Genomic DNA, 14454 nt, shown 5'->3' with positions numbered 1-14454 from the left:
TGGATCAAAGATGGAATGGCTGGATGGCATTCAGTCTACTCAAGTTGTGTGTCAGGGGCAGTGGGGAGGCTCTGGGGGCAGGGGCCTGATGATGTGCTCCAGTTCCACTGATTGCAATGGGCCTTGGACTGGGCCCTAACAAGTATAGATGTAGAGTATTATTGTTCAAATTCAAAAGCAAAAAAAGGAAATACTTTTTCTCAGAACATACAATTAGACTGTGGAACTCATTGCCACAGGATGTTGTCGAGGCCAAGAATTTAGCAAGATTCAGAAAGTGATGGGACATTCATTTGGCTATCAAGAATATGAAGCATTATAATAATGAATGCTAACAAAATTTTGGAAGGCATATCAAACCTTAGGCTTCAAAACTTAAGCCAATCTCTTATTCTTTAAGATTAGGATGAGACCTAATGTGGGGGCGAAGATTATCCCACATCTGCTGACTGTGGGGCTCTTGCATCTTCCTCAAAAACTTCTGGTATTGGCTACCGTCAGAGACAGGATATTGGACTAGATGGACTTTGGGTCTGGTCAGGTGTGTCAATTCCTATGTGTGATGGGTTGGATCACAGAAACCCCATGGGGGCTGCCAACTGATGTACCAAGACTACTTCTGCCTCTGCTTTCTTGCCCTGGCAGCTTAGGACTTCAGTGCCCTGCCTGGTCTGAGCCAGACCCGCTAGCCTGCTGCAAACCCATACCCAGGTCTGAGCCACATCCCCTAACAGCTGTAGGCTTAAACTGAAAGCAGCTTAAGAAGTGTTCCTGTCTTTAATAAAGCTTATACAGGGTAAACTCATAAACTGTTCGTCCTCTATAACACTGATAGAGGTATGCACAGCTGTTCCCCCCACCCCAGGTATTAATACAGACTCTGGGTTAATTAATAAGTAAAAAGTAATTTTATTAAATACAGAAAAGTAGGATTCAAGTGGTTCCAAGTAATAGCAGACAGAACAAAGTAAATTACCAAACAAAATAAAATAAAACACACAAGCCTATGCCTAATACAGCAAGAAAACTGAATACAGATAAAACCTCACCCTCAGAGGTATTCCAGTACACTTCCTTTTACAGCCTAGTCTCCTTCTAGTGTGGGTCCAGCAATCACTCGCACCCCTTGTAGTTACTGTCCTTTGTTCCAGTTTCTTTCAGGTATCCTTGGGGATGGAGAGGCTATCTCTTGAGCCAGCTGAAGACAAAATGGAGGGGTCTCCCACGGGTTTAAATAGACTTTCTCTTATGGGTGGATATCCCTCCCTCCCCTTGTGTAGAATTCCAGCTACAAGATGGCGTTTTGGAGTCACATGGGCAAGTCACATGTCCTGCATGACTCAGAATTTACAGGTAGCAGCCATGGTTCACATGCTACCTTGAACGGCTTCATGTAGACTTCTTATGTGGATGGGAGCCTTCCAAGATCCATTGTCCATTAAGTGCTTCTTGATTGGGCACTTAACTTGCAAATTCCTCTCTAAAGAAGCTGACCAAATGCCTTACTAAGGCTATTTAAAATCAAACAAGTATACAGCCAATATTCATGACTTCGAATACGACACATGCATACAAATAGGATGAATATATTCAGTAGATCATAACCTTTACATAGATATGTTACATGGCATATGTAGCATAAAACATATTCCAGTTATGTCATATATACATTCATAAGCATATTTCCATAAAGCCTTATGGGGTGCACAGTCACACTATGTTCCTATTAATGAATTAATTATAATTTTTCATTTAGATAGGGCATTAATGGCATGTAGTCATAGTAAATTGCAGCTTATTACTCTAGGTGAGTAAACCCAGAGAAGCTGAGATTCAATTAGTGTCTGTATGGTTTTATTGACACAAACTCCAACCTGTGTCCCAAAGACAAGCTCTTCTGGATTACTGCTGGGAAATTGTTGTCCCTCTCCTATTTTTCATGCTCCAGACATGGGCTTCTAGAACATGAGATTTTTCTGGGACAGCTACAGTGAAGCAGGTGGGTCTCAACTCCATAGTACCATATATGATGTTTGTGACACAATGCAAACATCTGCTATTGTTAACTGTCATTACTACTTGTTATTAAACCTACATAGTACCAGAGATTTACACAACTTTCTGCAAAAACAGAGTAGGCCATATTGCCTATCCTGAAAAGCAATTCATAGCATTCAGCTCCTTAAACACTGTTGATTTGGACAGATTCTGATTCCTGCCTGAGCCATTTGCCCAATTTTATTTAATTGGTACAGGGTTGTGTAGAAATCTTTACAGCTTTGTGCATCCAGATGCTGAAGTTCTTACTCAGTCCTTATTCAGGCAAATTTGCATCAATGTCTAGGTAAGGAATGAGTAGATATTGGGAAAGGACTTCATGCTTTGGCTCCTGATGAATCAAGAAGCAACCTCTTTTTATAGACTTCTTACACACCATCAACCCTGTAAAAATGTAAGGTTTCAGAGTAACAGCCGTGTTAGTCTGTATTCGCAAAAAGAAAAAGAGTACTTGTGGCACCTTAGAGACTAACCAATTTATTTGAGCATAAGCTTTCGTGAGCTTCAGCTCACTTCATAGGATGCATACTGTGGAAAATACAGAAGATGTTCTTATACATACAAACCATGAAAAAATGGGTGTTTACCACTACAAAAGGTTTTCTCTCCCCCCAAACCCACTCTTCTGCTGGTAATAGCTTATCTAAAGTGATCACTCTCCTTACAATGTGTATGATAATCAAGTTGGGCCATTTCCAGCACAAATCCAGGTTTTCTCCCCCTTCCCCCCTTTCCACACGCACAAACCCACTCTCCTGTTGGCAATAGCTTATCTAAAGTGATCACTCTCCTTACAATGTGTATGATAGTCAAGGTGGGCCACTTCCAGCACAAATCCAGGGTTTAACAAGAACGTCTGAGGAACGGGGGGGCGGGGGGTGGTGGTAGGAAAAAACAAGGGGAAATAGGTTACCTTGCATAATGACTTAGCCACTCCCAGTCTCTATTCAATCCTAAGTTAATTGTATCCAATTTGCAAATGAATTCCAATTCAACAATCTCTCTATGGAATCTGGTTTTGAAGTTTTTCTGTTGTAATATCGCAACTTTCATGTCTGTAATCGCGTGACCAGAGAGATTGAAGTGTTCGCCGACTGGTTTATGAATGTTATAATTCTTGACATCTGATTTGTATCCATTTATTCTTTTACGTAGAGACTGTCCAGTTTGACCAATGTACATGGCAGAGGGGCATTGCTGGCACATGATGGCATATATCACATTGGTAGATGTGCAGGTGAACGAGCCTCTGATAGTGTGGCTGATGTTATTAGGCCCTGTGATGGTGTCCCCTGAATAGATATGTGGGCACAGTTGGCAACGGGCTTTGTTGCAAGGATAGGTTCCTGGGTTAGTGGTTCTATTGTGTGGTATGTCGTTGCTGGTGAGTATTCGCTTCAGGTTGGGGGGCTGTCTGTAGGCAAGGACTGGCCTGTCTCCCAAGATTTGTGAGAGTGTTGGGTCATCCTTCAGGATAGGTTGTAGATCCTTAATAATGCGTTGGAGGGGTTTTAGTTGGGGGCTGAAGGTGACGGCTAGTGGCGTTCTGTTATTTTCTTTGTTAGGCCTGTCCTGTAGTAGGTGACTTCTGGGAACTCTTCTGGCTCTATCAATCTGTTTCTTCACTTCCGCAGGTGGGTATTGTAATTGTAAGAATGCTTGATAGAGATCTTGTAGGTGTTTGTCTCTGTCTGAGGGGTTGGAGAAAATACGGTTGTATCACAGAGCTTGACTGTAGACAATGGATCATGTGGTGTGGTCATGGTGAAAGCTGGAGGCATGTAGGCAGGAATAGCGGTCAGTAGGTTTCCGGTATAGGGTGGTGTTTGTGTGACCATCATTTATTAGCACTGTAGTGTCCAGGAAGTGGATCTCTTGTGTGGACTGGACCAGGCTGAGGTTGATGGTGGGATGGAAATTGTTGAAATCATGGTGGAATTCCTCAAGGGCTTCTTTTCCCTGGGTCCAGATACACTGTAAGGAGAGTGATCACTTTAGATAAGCTATTACCAACAGGAGAGTGGGTTTGTGTGTGGCGGAGGGGGGGTGGGCGGGGGGTGGGGGGAAGAAAACCTGGATTTGTGCTGGTAATGGCCCAACTTGATTATCATACACATTGTAAGGAGAGTGATCACTTTAGATAAGCTATTACCAGGAGGAGAGTGGGGTGGAGGGAGAGAAAACCTTTTGTAGTGGTAAACACCCATTTTTTCATGGTTTGTATGTATAAGAACATCTTCTGTATTTTCCACAGTATGCATCCGATGAAGTGAGCTGTAGCTCACGAAAGCTTATGCTCAAATAAATTGGTTAGTCTCTAAGGTGCCACAAGTACTCCTTTTATTTTTTAAAAATATAAGGTTACTCAGACTGAATGTTCAGCATTTGAAATTTGTATTCAGTTTAGGTTCTTATACTTCATTTCTCACCCTAGTATCTGAGCTTACCCAAAATGATGAGCAAGTGTGTATGTCAACAGAAGCCCTTTTTATGTTAGACTTCTGACACTTGGCATCACATGATATGAGAATGCATCAGACATATGGTAACCTGACATTCTCTATGGGTTTTAATGACAGCATAAGCAAGTTTGCAATGTCAATGTCCGTATAAACTGAAAATGCAAACAAGCCAACAGTTATAATATTGCACTCCTTCATTAAACAGCAAAATGTATACTGGGTGCAGTCCAAATGGCTATTTGTATTTTTCTTTGAACTGAACAGATGAAATTACAGGGATTTTTTTAAAAATGGTGTAGCTCACGAAAGCTTATGCTCAAATAAATTTGTTGGTCTCTGAGGTGCCACAAGTCCTCCTTTTCTTTTTTTAGGGACTTTCTTGTTACTTATTGTAGGGATTGAATGTCAAAGTGAAGAAAATACATAAAATTGTGCATCAACATTTTTGTCATTTCTTTCCCTGACATTTCATAAGCCAGAAACATTATGTTTCATGAAATGTTTCAAAATGAAATGATTTCCACAAAGAGGACAATTTTCTCATTGAAAAGATGCAAAACTAAATATTCTGCAGTTTTTAGTCAGAACAGGATCATTTTTTGAAGTAAAGTTACATGAAACTTCATTGTTTGTAGTGGCATAGCTGTGTTGGTCCAAGGACATTAGGAAGACAACGTGGGTGAGATAAAATCTTTTATTAGACCAACTTCTGTTGGTGAAAGGGACAAGCTTTCAAGCTACACAGAGGTCTGGGAAAGGTTACAGCTAAACACAAGGTGGAACAAATTGATTAACATAAGTAGTTAACACATTTTCTAAGGGACCATTAATGGGCCACTTCACCTTGAATGGTCTCCTAGAATATGTGTTAACTACTTATGCTAAATAACTTGTTCCACATTGTATTTACTGTACCCTTTCCCAGACCTGAAGAAGAACTCTGTGTAACTGGAAAGCTTGTGTCCTTCATCAACAGAAGCTGGTCCAAGAAATGGTATTACCTCACGCACCTTGTCTCTTTACTGAAACTTCACTGGCAGTTCATGATATGAGACCATTTTCTAACATGCAAAAACCTCTTTGATTTTTAGTTTTTCCATCCCACTTTCCATTTTTAATCACACCTTTGCTAGGAATGATCTTTATTTGTTAATGAGAATTATTTTAAAAGTACTAAACTAAGTTCAGAATGTTCTTTTCATGTAGCATAGAGTTGAAAGACTGTCTTTCATCTCCTACTTCCAGATGCTTTATAGATGGAGTCTTACAATAAGATATATTTAAAGAAGAGCATGTCCCCATCTGTATATAAAAAGGAGGTGATGGAGTGGTTTTGTTGGAGTGATAATGATGATGTAAACTCAGGAAGATGTTGTTAATGTGTACTAGAACATTATGTGCCCTGTCTATTGGTTGTATTTTATTTCACCTGCTAACAAGTGAATTTTGCCAGGCTCCTGAGCAGCGCTTTGCTGCTGTTAGTTTCCTCGAGTAGCAGGAAGTGACACAGTGAGTTCTTCACTGTTTATGGACTTTGCAAGGGGTGAGATGACACTGCTGTGTGGAGGGTGTGGTCAATTTACATCCCCAAAAGTTAGTTTAAATGGGACATAAGAGGTGCATAGACATTGGACAAGCTTTCTGCCCAAGGGTGAATTTATTGCAAAGAATGTGGTTTATAGGCCCCTTCAGTTTGGTCCTAGGAATGATATCCAGAGACAGGAAAACAAACAGAAATCACCAAATCCACCTGCTCTTCAAAGCTGAAGTGACTGAAAAGTGAGCTCTATCCCAGAGTATACACAGACTACACTGCACTGCACCAATTCCTTTACTTTGTCCTATGCAAAGTGCCATCATGGATATCAGGGATCGGAACATTAGAGGTCTTATTAATAGGGATGCACAGATTTGTTCATATCCACTAAGTACTGACCTGATCCTTCACCCAGAACTCAAACTGAAGTTGCACAGAAGAGTTTTCAAAGTTCAAAATATTTCAGTTAATTTTAAAGACAAAAAACCCATATTGGCCAGCTTTATGTGCCTCGTCTAGTTCTGAGTCAAAGTGCCATAAATACTTTGAACAGAATAATTTCTTTTGCTGTGTTTCAAACATGAACAGACCAAAATAAATCAGATGTTTCTTGAGAAACTCATGTTTTACCATGAATTTTTGAGCTCAGATTTGCAGAGTTCAGGATGTTCAGATGGGTGAAATAAGGTTTGGATAAGTATCCAAACGTTTGCTGGGTACTTACCTGGAATAAATCTCCAGCCTTTTGAGCTTCACCTACCAATAATTATAACTATGACACTAGTTCATATTATTCCAGATCATGTTTGAGTCTGACACCAACACTGAGTGACAAAGAGAACAGAATAGTCCTGACATCATCAGAAAATTGCATTCTAGCTTCCATCAACAAAATATGCAGTCATTACTTCTTTCAGAGTAGCAGCCGTGTTAGACTGTATCTGCAAAAAGAACAGGAGTACCTTAGAGGAGCGGCTAGGTGCAGCTGCGCCACTGTAAACTCTCTAGTGTAGCCACAGACCAAGTGTATAAGCCCCCTACCCCTACGGCTGATGGCTATAAATTGAATCCTGAATGACTAGGGCTTCAGGATAATGCCCTGTACTAATGAAGACTTCTCCTTTCCAGACTAAACAAACCCAATTTTTTCAATCTTCCCTCAAACATGACCTATGAGGGAAGATTGACAAAATTGGGTTTGTTTAGTCTGGAGAAGAGAAGACGGAGGGGACATGATAACAGTTTTCAAGTACATAAAAGGTTGTTACAAGGAGGAGGGAGAAAAATTGTTCTTAACCTCTGAAGATAGGACAAGACACAATGGGCTTAAATTGCAGCAAGGGCGGTTTAGGCTGGACATTAGAAAGAACTTCCTAACTGTCAGAGTGGTAAAGCACTGGAATAATTTGCCTAGGGAGGTTGTGGAATCTCCATCACTGGGGATTTTTAAGAGCAGGTTGGACAAACACCGGTCAGCGACGGTCTAGATAATACTTAGTCCTGCCTTGAGTGCAGGGGACTGGACTAGATGACCTCTCGAGGTCCCTTCCAGTTCTATGATTCTATGACAAATCTAAGCACCGAATGAATTAATGAGAGACGACCCTCAAAATGCTTGAGACTGTTTGGATAAACACCCATAAATTTGGAAGCTTCTCCAAGCTATCTGATCCCCTTGTGGAAAACTTACAGCTTGTCAAGAGGTTTTTAATACTTCCTGCTTGTAGTCCATCCAGATCACAGCCATTTCTCATGGGGTGTCAGTGACCATAACGTGGAAGCATCTAGATGTGTGTAAATTAAAAATAAGGAAAAAATGAAAGTTAGCCTACCTTTTTCAAACCTTATACAACACACAGCTTTGGGTGAAGGTTTGGTGGGTTTCCAAACCAGTTAACTCATATCCAGAATAAACATTCATTGTCATATTACACAACCATGAGAAATGGGACTTATAAGATGTGATGGGAACCTTATAGGCCATTAAGTATGCTGGTGAGAGCTGTTCTCTGTAAGAGAGATTATTTCACAGTTGACAGGGTGTCTTCCTGAGCACCTCCACAAATTTGAGATTACCTGATACAGACCTTGGATTAGAATGTCTCGGGGTAGGCATGTTCAGCAGAGGTCTCTTGAGTCCCAAATTCTCTTCCTCCCCTGGTTTGACAGAGCCTGAGTCTGTTGACCTTCAGGACACATGAACTGCCTGACTGCTCAGGCTTTTAGCTGAGAGTTTATTATAACTGCTGGGAGAGATGGTGGTTTATGTTTAGAACTCTGTTATTGACTCTGTAACATTCAGCTTGCTATTGGTGAACTAATTTTGTAGAGTTTTAAGAAATTTTTCTGCCTGTAACTCCAGAGAAAAGTGTGATGGGCACTTTAAATAAATATATTACATTAAATGAATCTTTTTTTAATTGCTTACCCCCCTTATTTCTTCTGTTCCTCTTAGGTGCTCAGCTTTTTACAGGCAAAGCCTGTCCTGAAGTAGCTTCCTTCTGCATCCCGTCTCCATTTTGTGAGCAGTCCCTGTCTCCTACTGCTGTTTCAGCACAGCAGGCAGGCCAGCTGCAAGGACAATGAGGACATGGATTCATTGGTAGGGGGTATGTTCTGCAGTGGTGCAGATGGCTTGGTACTTAAATGTATGGGCCAGTCACAACAGGCTCATGGTGTGAGACCTCCCCCACCCCATGCTTCTCTTGCAATCTAATGAGCAAAGCAATTAGTGAGTCATTGTTTATTCACACAGATTAACTGTGAAGAGTGAGGAAATTTAGGTAATAGGTTGCATATTCCCGTTCTCTTTCCCAAATTCAGGGTATGTTGATATTTTCTCATATTATTTATCATGATTTAGCAGTGCAGATGAAACTACATACAAACCCCAGAGACACATATTGGAGAATGGGCATTAGCTAGCACACATTTTAAGAGATAAACTAAGTATAGGTGAAAAGAGAAAAGGAGGACTTGTGGCACCTTAGAGCCTAACCAATTTATTTGAGCACAGGCTTCCGTGAGCTACAGCTCACTTCATCGGATGCATTCAGTGGAAAATAAAAAAAGTATCAATGGAGCCATTTGAACTACATGAAGTCGTGCTAACATGGTGTCAAATTTCAAAGGGGTGTCACACCTGTAAAGCACTGTCTAAATCATGGTAAATTTAAAGCCAGAAGCAACAGTTTATGTCCACACTATAAGATGCATTATGAAATTGTCTTTGAGTCTTGTAGGGAGGTAACCAAACATGGTCCTGAAGCATTGTTAGTATTCTGTTGCTCAGCAATCAAATTGCTTGTGAAACAGAAAACAGAGCGGTTGTTTTAGATTTAATGCTAGGAGGACAGTACTTACGTTATATAGCAATATACAATGGAGAGTGGTGTAATGTAAAATAGAACTGAGCTCTTCATGTCTTCACCTTAATAGATGAAGTTACAAAACAAATACAACATATGTTGAATTTTAGACCAAATCAGGTTGCACTCAGGCAAAACCCTCATTAACGTCAATGAGCTTTAGAATTTGGCCTTTCCTTTGTATATAACTTGATCTAGCTAAAATGCAGCTTTCTAGACACCAGTGCTAAATAATCCATGTCAGAGGAAGGAAAAATAATTGTAGTGTTATTGTTATTGCTATTTTTGTTTGTTTGGCTGGGTGGTGGAGGAAATAAAAAGCCAGGTGGCAGAGAGAACACAAAACTATACTCAAGGATTTGCTATCACAGCAAGTGAACAAACAGTATGCATCCGATGAAGTGAGCTGTAGCTCACGAAAGCTTATGCTCAAATAAATTGGTTAGTCTCTAAGATGCCACAAGTACTCCTTTTCTTTTTGAACAAACAGTGTTATCTAAAGCAGCTGCTTGGACAGAGGATTCCCTTAGTCTGTTAATTCACTTTGAATAAGTCATTAGCTAACATTTTTCCTGGGGTGGTGATCACAGGGGGTGCTCCCCGCCAACAATGTCCCTGAATTGAAATGAAAACCACCCTGACGTTTTACAGTTGTCAGTAAGTATAAATGACTCACTAATCCTATTAATACTTCCATTTGCAATGGGACTCAGGTCTAACTGGGAGTGACTTAATCCTCCTTGTTTAAAGGGGCCATGCCCTTTTAGTCTATTCCCTCGGGTTGTTGTTTTTTTTTGCGGGGGGAGGGGGTGTTAAACAAGCAAAACAAGACAGAGCCAGTGGGGAAGTGAAGCAAGCACCTAGATCTCTCTTAGCCTGCTTAGGAACACACTGTTTCATTTGGTCAAAGATGGTTGTCTAAAATCTACTGCTCCCAATGTGATGCTGCATCCATAACTCAAAGAAACTTTATTGATCGGGTGGGGAAGGCTGGAGTAGTGATCAGGCTTCTGATAATTAAGGAAAATTTTGCATCTAATTCAGCAAAGAAAATGTCCTTTAAATGTGTATTGGGTCAAGGAAGTACCATTCAGACATGTCACCTGTGTTTTAATCTAGTAGCCAATAAATAATGACGAATAATTAATGGATATATTGTGTGTGTGTGTGTGTGTGTGTGTGTGTGTGAGAGAGACTGAAGTTCATTCAGTGCAGGAGAGAGAGGAGTATTCAAAGCAGTCTGGGCTTTACCACTCTGGCCCTATCACAGATGGAAAAAAAAAAGGATTAAATAAATAATGAGGTAGTCTTAGTGAATCAAGACTCTGAAGGAATTAATTTGATTTAGGTTGTGGGCCTATACACACAGGCAAATGGAGCATGTTGGGTGAAACTCATCCTGATTGTCTACTAAAACTGGTTTCTTTTGCCTGTGCAGATGGAACCAAACTGGGTTTCAACCATGTTACTGAAGCATGTAAATATCATGGTTAGCCCTATAAACATCAGGAGAGAAATTCACTCAGGGTTTGCTTCCAACATAAACCCAGGCAGACGTCCCTGAGATGGAAATTATGCCAGAAGAGCCTGGAATGGTACAGAAACACAACTTCCCTTGTACCACAGTGGGCCAGGGAAGTCCCAAAGGTGGGTGGCACTGCTGGAAAAAGGGCTTAACCAGGATGGCTAGGGGACCACTGATTCAGAATATCCCCTCAACAGCCTCTGCCAGTGGGGCTTCCATTGAGCTCCAGCCATAACCTGTAGAAATCCTGAGAGAAGATGCTATCAGTAAGAACATATGGCCCTGTTTGGGTGACTATTGGGTGAATGTGCCCAGAATGCAAGGACGTGACATTTACACCATTTTCCTGCATGAGCACTAATGAACCTGGTACCAGATTTGTAACACAATATGGCAGCATGGTTGTCATAAATATAAAGGGAAGGGTAACCACCTTTCTCTATACCGTGCTATAAAATCTCTCCTGGACAGAGGCAAAATCCTTTCACCTGTAAAGGGTTAAGAAGCTAAGGTAACCCCGCTGGCACCTCACCCAAAATGGCCAATGAGGGGACAAGATTCTTTCAAATCTGGGGGGGGGGGGTAGGAGCAAAGGGTTTGTCTGTCTGTGTGATGCTTTTGCCGGGATCAGATCAGGAATGAAAGCCTTACAACTCCTGTAAAGTTAGTAAGTAATCTAGCTAGAAAATGTGTTCGATTTTCTTTTGTTTAATGGCTTGTAAAATAAGCTGTGCTGGAGGGAATGTATATTCCTGTTTTTGTGTCTTTTTGTAACTTAAGTTTTGCCTAGAGGGATTCTCTATGTTTTGAATCTGATAACCCTGTAAAGTATTTACCATCCTGATTTTACAGAGGTGATTCTTTTACCTTTTCTTTAATTAAAATTCTTCTTTTAAGAACCTGATTGACTGTTCATTGTTCTTAACATCCAAGGGTTTGGGTCTGTGTTCACCTGTACCAACTGGTGAGGATTATTATTAAGCCTTCCCCAGGAAAGGGGGTATAGGGCTTGGGGGGATATTTTGGGGGAAGACGTCTCCAAGTGGTCTCTTTCCCTGTCCTTTGTTTAAAACGCTTGGTGGTGGCAGCATAGGGTTCAAGGACAAGGCAAAGTTTGTACCTTGGGGAAGTTTTTAACCTAAGCTGGTAAGAATAAGCTTAGGGGGTCTTTCATGCAGGTCCCCACATCTGTACCCTAGAGTTCAGAGTGGGGAAGGAACCTTAACAATGGTTAAAGCACCTTTGGTCCTGTCTACATGGGGAAGACCATATCACTTTATAACACTGCCCAGGATTCATTGTTTTAGAACTTGATCCCCCAATGTGATCAATGTTTGCGTAGACTTAGTTGCTTAGAATTTTTCTCCTGGGACAATCAGAGATAAAATCCTCCCCAAGTACCAATGTACAATCATAGAAAAATGATGATTGGTTCCATCAGTTCTTCTGGCTGGTGGACATTCAGTTATGATATGCAATTTGAGTCTGTCTTTAGGGCAGAACAGATAAAAGCTAAGGACAGGCTTACCATTGCAGACATGTGGAAACAAGTTTTGGTGTTCTCTCCATTTCAGCTTCTTCTGACCTCTATTGCAGCTCCATAAAGCCATGGAAGCTGGCAGGTGAGAATGGCAGTATTGCCAACTCCAAATGTTCAAAAATCATGAGTCAGGCTCAAAATAGTCATGAGCTTGGCTTTAAAAACATGAGAATATGTAAAAATAATAGTTTTGGTGTTCTCTTTATTTGCCTTTTGCTTTTCTCTGAGCCTCTAGGGTGCACATTTTAAGCTTTCTCTACAGGTATGAGAGCTAGAAACTAACTTTTCCTTTAAGAATGAAGGCTGAAATAATCACATATCCAGGAGCTGGGGATTAAGGAAAGCAATAATTATCATGAGACTCATGACAAAACCATGAGAGTTGGCAACACTGACAATGATGAGGTGGGGTTGGCTATGGAGAAAGAAACAGCTTGTCCTCCCTTAAAACTGAATGAGGGTATAAGACACCAATAACTGAAACAAATGCTGAGGAGCAAAAGTCCATCAAAAATCAGCAAGAGCAATAACAAGAGTAAAAGCTCCAACTGGCACCACACATTGTAGTGATGTGCCACAAACTTGCAGTATCCGCTGTTAGCATATATATTTTTCAAAGACGCCAAGAATTCTGCAACAAATCCCTATCAACTTTAACAGTGTTGTGGATATTAATGACTGTGAATGAGAACCTCTGAATAACAAGGCATTTAGTGGGAGCATTAGTAATAAGAACTGCCTCATGGATGACCCTGAAAATCAGACCTAAGCACAAGCATCATCTAACAAAAGGGCCCAGGAAAAAAAAACAACCCTCAAAATTCTAAACCCTAAACAAAGCCAAACTCCCACTACTTGCTCTGGTTGTATGCATTCTGTCTTAATCTCACTTGTAATGAAAAAGGACAGCATTATCTTCTGTATCCTTGGAGTATTTCTCATCAGTAAATTCTGTAGAAAGGGTCACTTTATTTATCACAGCCCTGGTGATACTTACCATACTATTTGTGTGCATTGCAAATTGCACAGAACTCATGCAAGGCTAATCTGAGTTTCTCAACCATAATAAAACAGATGATGGGAAGAAAGGTCTAGTGGTTAAAGCACTAAATAAGGGTTCTACAGACCAGGGTTCAACTACTTGCACTGCCAAAGGATCCCTGTCTGACCTCAGAAAGGTCACATTGTCTCTCTGACTGTTCCCCACCTTATATATATTTATAGGGAATACACTTTCCTTTCAAGGGTGTGGTAAAGATCAGTGTGTGTTACAAATTGTGAGGTGGTTAGATGCTATTATAATGAAACGCTACAATTACCTTAGACATAAAACATCTTCACCATTCCAACAAAATACTAGATATGTCTGGGTGAGATATTAGGTGTCTTTGGATAAGAGTCCTTTATTTTCTACTTGTGAATCGTAACGCAGAGCAGAAAAAGAGACAAGTGGATAAACCAGCTCACAATTTATTTGAACTTTCACAAAGCTTTTTACAAAATCCTCACAAGAAGCTATTAAAGAAACTAGTAGTCAGGAGGTGAGAGGTAAAGTATTACCATGGATTAGAAACTAGCCAAGAGATAGAAAATAAAGAGTAAGGATAAATGCATTCAATTTGCCATATGGGAAGAGATTAGCAATTAAGTGCCCCAAAGATCTGTATCTGAAACATTGTTTAATGTATTTGCTAATGATCTGGATAAGAGGGTGAACATTCAGGTGGAAAAAAATCTGCGGACAATACAAAATTGTTTAATTTAGTCAGCACTGGAGCAGACTGCGAGGAACTCCAGAGGGACCTAACAACCTTTTTTCATTGGGGGACCCCTAAAAAAATTTCAAACGGAGGTGTAGCCCCTTTTGAAAATCTTAGATATAGTCTGAGGACCCCCATGAGTCCATGGACCGGAGATTGAAAAACACTAGTCTAGAGTCCTTAGATTTGAATCTAAGCTCAGAT

At 40.6% G+C, this 14454-nt stretch overlaps 1 protein-coding gene and 1 long non-coding RNA gene across 7 annotated transcripts in view; one reads left to right on the top strand and one right to left on the bottom strand.

The window, feature by feature from the left end:
- The window catches only part of LOC142071563 (uncharacterized), a 152531-nt gene extending 143940 nt beyond the window's left edge, over positions 1-8591 (top strand). Inside the window, exon 8 of the long non-coding RNA XR_012667669.1 lies at positions 8513-8591. This is a non-coding gene — a long non-coding RNA (uncharacterized LOC142071563). The remainder of the gene's footprint in view (positions 1-8512) is intronic.
- The window catches only part of LOC142071562 (uncharacterized), a 103675-nt gene continuing 90153 nt past the window's right edge, over positions 933-14454 (bottom strand). For 3 of the 6 annotated variants that reach the window (XR_012667666.1, XR_012667664.1, XR_012667663.1), the window contains 4 exons: positions 8486-8628; positions 7748-7841; positions 6782-6998; positions 933-4032 (listed from right to left, as the gene is read on the bottom strand). The gene's annotated coding sequence lies outside the window, so the exon portion shown is untranslated. Of the gene's footprint in view, positions 4033-6781; positions 6999-7747; positions 7842-8144; positions 8304-8485; positions 8629-14454 lie in introns of all 6 variants that reach the window. The other 3 variants (XR_012667665.1, XR_012667668.1, XR_012667667.1) reach the window with 3 other exon arrangements.

The sequence above is a fragment of the Caretta caretta genome, chromosome 3 (assembly GCF_965140235.1).
Source record: "Caretta caretta isolate rCarCar2 chromosome 3, rCarCar1.hap1, whole genome shotgun sequence".
Classification (NCBI taxonomy): domain Eukaryota; kingdom Metazoa; phylum Chordata; order Testudines; family Cheloniidae; genus Caretta; species Caretta caretta.
Note: the sequence above shows the minus strand (reverse complement) of the source record. Positions and strands in the feature narration are given on the sequence as shown.